We start from the raw sequence: 7,244 nt of genomic DNA on the forward strand, positions 1-7,244 counted from the left end.
GAAATCAACGAATATCCTAATCAAACTATCTAAAATAAATATTGGGATATGTTCACTAGAAGTCCTAAAACTTGTCACAAAAGTGTAATTGAGTCCTAAAACTTGCAAAAAGTGCAATCAAGTCCTAAAACTTGTCAAATTGGTTCAAATGAGTCCTAAAATTAACATCGTCAAATTTACTAACGGAAAATGCTGACGTGGCTTATTTTAATATTTTCTCTCTCATATGTGGCGAAAACGACATCGTTTTGGCCCAAATTTGATTTTTAATACTAATTTTATTTAAATTAAATATAAAAATAAGCAAAATTAAAAATTAAATTTTTTTTAAAAAAAGGGAGGAGGACAGGTGGGGAAGGAGGGCTTGCCCTCCTCGCCATCGCTCCATCATCGTAGGGAGGGGCCAGTGAGGGTAGGAGACGGCAGGTAGGGGCTTACGGGCCCTCGCCTAGATCTGGGCGAAGGGTTGCGGCCCACCCCCAGATCTGGGCGAGGGTCGCCGGCCCTCCCCCAGATCTGGGCGAGGGTCGCCGGCCCTCCCCCAGATCTGGCGAGGGTCGCCGGCCCTTGCCCAGACCTGGTCGAGGGCCACCATTGGCGGCCGACCCCTGCCACTGGGCGAGGGCCTGCATCGATGAGGGTTGCCCGCCCCGACCGGGGTCTGGCAACCCCCGCCTACCGTCCCCCCTCCTTGCCGGCCCTTCTCAGCGATGGTGGGGTTGTGACGGCAGCAAGGAGGGCAAGCCCTCCCTCCTCACCTATCGTCTTCCTCCTCCTCCACTTTTTTTTATATTATAAATTTCGCTTAATTTTTAAATATAATAAAAATAAAAATAATAATAATAAGCCACGTCATCGCCACGTAGGATAAAAAATAATAAAAAAAAGCCACGTCAACATTTTTCATTAGTCAAATTGGACGGTGTTAACTTTAGGACTCGATTGAACCAATTTGATAAGTTTTAGAACTTGATTGCACTTTTTGTAAGTTTTAGAACTTGATTGCACTTTCGTGACAAGTTTTAAGACTTATAGTGAACATATCCCATAAATATTTATTTATCCAGATTAGGGAATAATATGACCTAAATCCTATCATATCTTAGAAAACCATTATAAATATTATCTAAATATGCAAGCATTATCTAAAATCCTATTAAAGATAATTCATATCTAGAATATATTCTAACTTATTTTTTAGAACCAACCCTAACATGTTTAGAACCAACCCTAACATGCAATCTAATTTAACCTAGGCAATATTATCTAAAAAAAACTTATCAATTCTAATTTGCAATCTTTTTGTATTTTTTATTTATTAAAATTGGCAATTCTATCTACTCAAACTTTCAAATATAGCAAGAATAATCCAAGATATCCATCAAGATTCAAATAAAAGATTGCGATATCTGAAAAAATAATCTGTCATCTTGCATCTTAAATTAACGGATATTGCAATCTTGATAGAGCACTTACCCAGCTCGGAAATAAAATCAAACATAATTAAAAAAAAATGACCCGTCGTCTCACAGCTCAAATTAATTATTAGATTTGATTTCATATCCAATAAAATCATAATCAGATAATTCCTAAATCTCGAAAGATTACTCAAGATAACACATTAGATCACAATAATTCAAAATAGGCAATAAAATATGCGAATTAACTTCGGATCGAAAAATTACCTAATTTGAGGATTGGCTTGCAAACGGGACCGGTGACGGTGCAATTTGCGATGACCGGCAATAGGTTCATGTGGATCTTTCCGACAAATTCACAAGGTTAGCTATGATGGTGTCTCAACAATGTTTTGTGTTGACACCAAAAATAAACTAGCCGTGCATGCTTGGCACGTGTGCAAAGAAGGCATGTGAATGGCACGTGAATAAATGGTCACATGCATAGCACATGAGTTGGATCATGTACATGTTGGTCTATCAATGGGCATAGAAGCCAACATGTGCTGATCGATAGGACAATCTTTAATGACGTATGTCCAACTGATAGTAACAGCCAACTCATGACCACCCATGTAGGCGCCGACGGTAATTCCAGTGCCATTCAAAACTTGAAATCTATTGAAGTAACTAACCGTGGAAATACGTATTATGGGACCATTCGAAGACCTGGCCATGGAGTATGCATCGATGGATGTAACAATTGTTTCTACACGTGGGAAACGATTATCTAGAACATGGACATCGTCTGCAAAAGCAACGGAGAATAGATTAGGTCTTACTAAGCATCATTTGGGAATTAGTTATCATGCGAAAGCAAAGGAACATGGATAAGATGGATAAAAGTCGTTCAAGGAAGTATAACTGCAAGAGGCATAACCGCTGAGCAATCGATGAAGAACAGTTTCCACGATTCCTCTATAAATACCATTAGTAGAGCAACAGGAGGCCCCTCCACACAAATCAGGCAAAATATTACCTTTAATTTATCTTTAAGCTTTCCTACACAGTACTTTCGGTTCTTTAGTTATAGCATGTAGTTGTAGCTTTCAGATTCACGTCGCTCGACGTGTTTCTTTATTCATCTATTGCGTCGTTGTCCAATTTCCGGTGTAATATTCTAGCTTAGTCAGGTCTTGTCGCCGATCACAATTAGGCGAAGTTAGTTTGCACTTGTATTCATTATACATTTTGGGCTTGTCATCGATCAACTTTCAATACAGTCTAAGTTTGTACTATTTTAATTCAAGCTAGTGAATTCCGTAACTTGCCTGGATATCTCCTTGTTGATACTTGATTTTAACCGACGTGTCGTAAAGGTAAAAACTTGAGATTAGGATTTTTGATTACGACAGAGTATGTTTCTCAACCAAAAAGAGTCATTTAACACTTTTTCTCGCATTAGCCCTTTATTTTCTTTTAATTTACACCTTAATATCAAAAAGTCAAAACGTAAACTTTTGAGTTGACTTTTGATCAAACTTTGATCGAAAAGTCAACCCTAGGTTCAAATTTGGTTTTTTGCATGAAAACCCTAAAATTACTTTGTTTCTAGTCATTTTTAGGATAATTTCTTTTACGACATTTGATCTAGAGGTCGTTTCATACGCAACTTTCAAGCTAATTTTAGGATTTCAAGCCAAGGGTAAAAACCCCCAATTTGAGCCCTAATTAAGGGTTCTGGTCGGTTCTTCATAATTTGTGCAATTAAACCATGAATGAGTCCATATTCTTATATGCAACTCAAATTCGATATTAATTTTGACAAATTCACACGAATTTGAGTCAATTTGGCTAACCAAAGTCTTACAAAATCAAGTTAGTTTGGTCGGAAACGTGCATTCCTCTTTTCAACTTCACCACGGTCTACAGCTACCTCATCAACTCTAATCAGCGCAAGCGCCTCTTTTGAACTTCTATCTATTACGCTCTCTCAGGTGGAGCTCCTCCCTATCCATGGTGATAGATTTCCCCAAAATCCTTCGATGCTCTAAACCCTAACTCTCACCCACCCCTGCTTCCTCCTCACCTGAAACATTTCCACCCTTCGGTCTCCGTTTTACCCTATTTGAAATGCTCCCTCTTTCGAGTTGATCTTGCTTCAAGCCCTAATCAATGGAAGAGGGTGGAGTCTCTTACCTGCACAAACCGTATTTGCTTACCCTCACCACTTCTAAACCTTCCCACATATTTTTCCCCTAAACCAATTTCACCCGAGCCCTTTCAATCATTCTACACGCAACCCACCCAACCTCAGCATCCACAGCAAGTCATCGGTACTGGCCTCCGCTGCGTTCTTGTGAAGATTCTGAAAATGGCAACAATAGAGAAGGGAGAGTGATGGGTGCGACTCTCTTGTGGGTTCAAGCTCCAAGGGCAATTGCCCCCATGCATCAAAGAAAACCAAAAAAGCAAGGGTAGACAGCTACATCACTTGCCAGTGGTACCCTAGCTTTCCAACCTCAACTATGGAAGGTGAGGTAGGTAGTGATGTTCGCCTGGCTGTCTTGTGTAGGAAACTTGGGAATCTGTGGTCTGAAGATGATGTAGAACCTATTAAAGGAGATATTAATGAAGAAAAAAAGAAGGAGTGCGATCGTCTGCTGTATGGGAAGTTATTTTCAAAATCAAATGTTAACTTCCAAGCTTTTCTAAGCACGATGAGGAAAGTGTGGAAGACTGAGTTGGTAGAGTGTGAGCTCATTGAGCCAGGATTCTTTTCATTTTCCTTTAATCTGGTGGAGGAGAAGAAGAGAGTGTTGGAAACAGGCCCTTGGTCCTTCTCGACTAATTTATTGGTCCTCTAGCAAGGGGACCCAGACACTCCTGAGCACTGTTATGAATTCACACATTGCGCATTTTGGGTTCATGTAGTAGGCCTTCCCCGAGGGAGAGTAACCGAGGAAGTGATTCGAAGTGTGGCGGGGAAAATACGAAGAGTCTTAGAGGTGAAATTGGAGTCGAGAGGTGGCTGCCCTCATAAAAATGGTAAAGCAAAGGTATACCTGAACTTATCCTCCCTTTGAAATCAGGAACTATTGTGGACTTAGGTTACAAGAAACTCTAGGTGGATTTTAGCTATGAGAGACGTCCACATTACTGCTATTCGTGTGGAAGGATAGGTCATCATGCTACCTTCTGCATAGAAGCACCGAATGAGGAATCGGGGCTTGAAGAAAACATCGAGAGCAAATGCGGGCGGTGGCTAAAAGTGGAAGTACGAGAATTCAGTCCTTACTGGAAGATTTTCTATGAAAAATAGGGGCCAATGTCAGAGGATGAAGAAACAATCCTGGAAATACCAAGAGAGATTATCCTAGTAGAGCCAGAGATGCCAAGTACTAAAGATAAGGAGGGGACTGGAGTTGTAGGCACTAACCAGCAAGCTGGAACATCCATGGAGCTGATTATAAGATCTGAATTGAAGGGCAAAAACCAGCAAGTTGAGAGACCTAACTCGCTCAAGGGGAAGACTGAGCAGGATAACCAAATCGTCCTATTTGATCTGGCTAGGGAGGGCAAACGAGATAAAACCTCGAGGAAAGATAAGATTGGGCTCAAATCCTTTAAGAAGGTGGTTGTGTCAAAGAAACAGAAAGCACTCAACTCATGCGGCTTGCATGACTTTCTCCATCAATCTATTAACGAGGAAGCGCTACTTGAAACACCAATTCATATGGTGGTTGGGATGAGCGAATGGGCTTTGGTGGCTAGCCCTAATAAGCCTCCGGGGGATATATGAAGCTTTTGAGCTGGAACTGCCAAGGGTTGGATACACCCTTAACAGTCCAGCATCTTAGAGCCTTAGTGGCTCAAGATAGACCCAACTTAGTGTTCCCAATGGAAACTAAGAATAAAAAAAACAGTAGTAGATAGAGTCAGGAGGCAACTTCAATTTCAACAAGCGATGATAGTTGATCCTATAGGGATAGCGAAGGGTTTGGCTGTTTTGCGGAACGAAGGCGTGGAAGTGGTAGTTGAAGATAGCTCAAAGGAGTTCATTGATGTATCCTGTAGGGACCAAGACAATGGGAACATGATGCGTTACACCTTTTTACATGCCCCCACAATCTTTCAGGAAAGACTTCAACTACGGCAGCAAATACAGGCGATAAGCTCAGCAAATCACCTCCCATGGATTTGTATTGGAGACTTCAACGAAATTTTGTACCGCTGGGAAAAGGTAGGCATTAGAGAGGCGGACCATTACAGGCTAGTGGCTTTCCGCGACTTTCTAAATAGGTGCTCATTAATGGACATTGAAAGCAAGGGGTGTGCATTTACTTGGGCAAACAACAGGGATAGGGAAGCTCTTGTGAAGAAGAGATTAGATAGGGCTCTATGCAACATTGACTGGAGAGTGTTGTTCCCCAACGCGGAGGCTTATACCTTACCAGCAATAGGTTCCGATCATAGCCCAATTCTCGTTACACTTTCCCCAACAATCATCAAGAGGAAAAAGGAATTCAAATTTGAGGCATTCTGGTTGGAAGAGCCCTAATGCAAGGAGTTAGTGCAGAAAATATGGAATTAGGAAGACATGCCTAAAGATTTCGCGAGCAAGCTGAAAAAGATCATAGAAGCATTGATTGGGTAGAGTAAAAAGAGATTCTCCAATGCCTGTTCCCAAATAGCATCTTTGAAAAGAAGACTCACGGACCTCACAAATACAGATGTAAGGGAGTCAAGTATAAAGGAAGTGCAATGCATCAAAGAGCATATTGAGAATTTGTGGAGGCAAGAAGAACTATACTAGGGGATGAGGTCTCGAATTAATTGGCTCAAATCAGGAGACAGGAACACAAAATACTTCCACGCTACTACGGTTTAGCGTAGACAAAGGAACAAGATCTCAATGCTTAAAGTGGATGATTATTGGTGTCGAGAACCCAATGCACTAAAGCAACACATTGCAAGTTTTTAGCAGTCTTTGTATGAATCAGTGGGCAATAGGAACTTCCAGCCGATTCTAGACTAGTGCCCTCCTCTTGCCCAAGAAAGGATGAACGAAGCTTTGGAAGTGCTGGTAACCTTAGAGGAGGTGAAAAAAGCAGTTTTTCAACTAGACGTAGCCAAAGTCCCAAGCCCCGATGGGATGAATGGCCAATTCTACCACCATCACTGGGAGGACATATAGCATGACCTTCACCTGCTAATCAGCAATTTCTTCATTCAGGTAGACTTGTCCCCAAGCTCAACAAAACACATATTGTTCTCATTCCTAAAGTTTCTAATCCAGAAAGTATTACCCAGTTTGTGTAACTTCAGTTACAAGGTTATCTCCAAGGTAATGGCGAATCCCCTTAAGCCTTGGCTCCCGAATCTTATTGCCTCAGAACAAAGTGCCTTTGTTAGCGGAAGACTAATTCAAGACAACATCTTAATAGTTCAAGAAGTCCTCCACCAACTGAGAATTAGGGAGAGGAAATGGAAGTTTCAGGCGATACCAAAGCTGGATATGCAGAAAGCATAAGATAGAGTGGAATGGGATTTCTTATGTGCATATATGCTGAAAATGGGTATTGGTGAGAAATGGGTGTCATTGGTAAAGCAGTGTATTTCCACCATCACATTCAGTGTCAAAATCAATGGGGAATCATTACACTTCTTCCAGCCATCTCGAGGAATCAGGCAAGAGGATCCACTATCTCCTTACTTATTTATAATCATGGCTATTGGGCTCTCTTCTCTATTAAGCAAAGCAGTGGAGGACGGAAGTTTAAAGGGGATAAGACTAAACAGAAACTGCCCCACCCTATCTCATCTCTTATTTGCTGATGATGCAAT

Source organism: Syzygium oleosum, unplaced genomic scaffold (genome assembly GCF_021117445.2).
Source record: "Syzygium oleosum isolate NSW1041296 unplaced genomic scaffold, Sole_v2.1 Sole_v2.16, whole genome shotgun sequence".
NCBI classification, from domain to species: Eukaryota; Viridiplantae; Streptophyta; class Magnoliopsida; order Myrtales; family Myrtaceae; genus Syzygium; species Syzygium oleosum.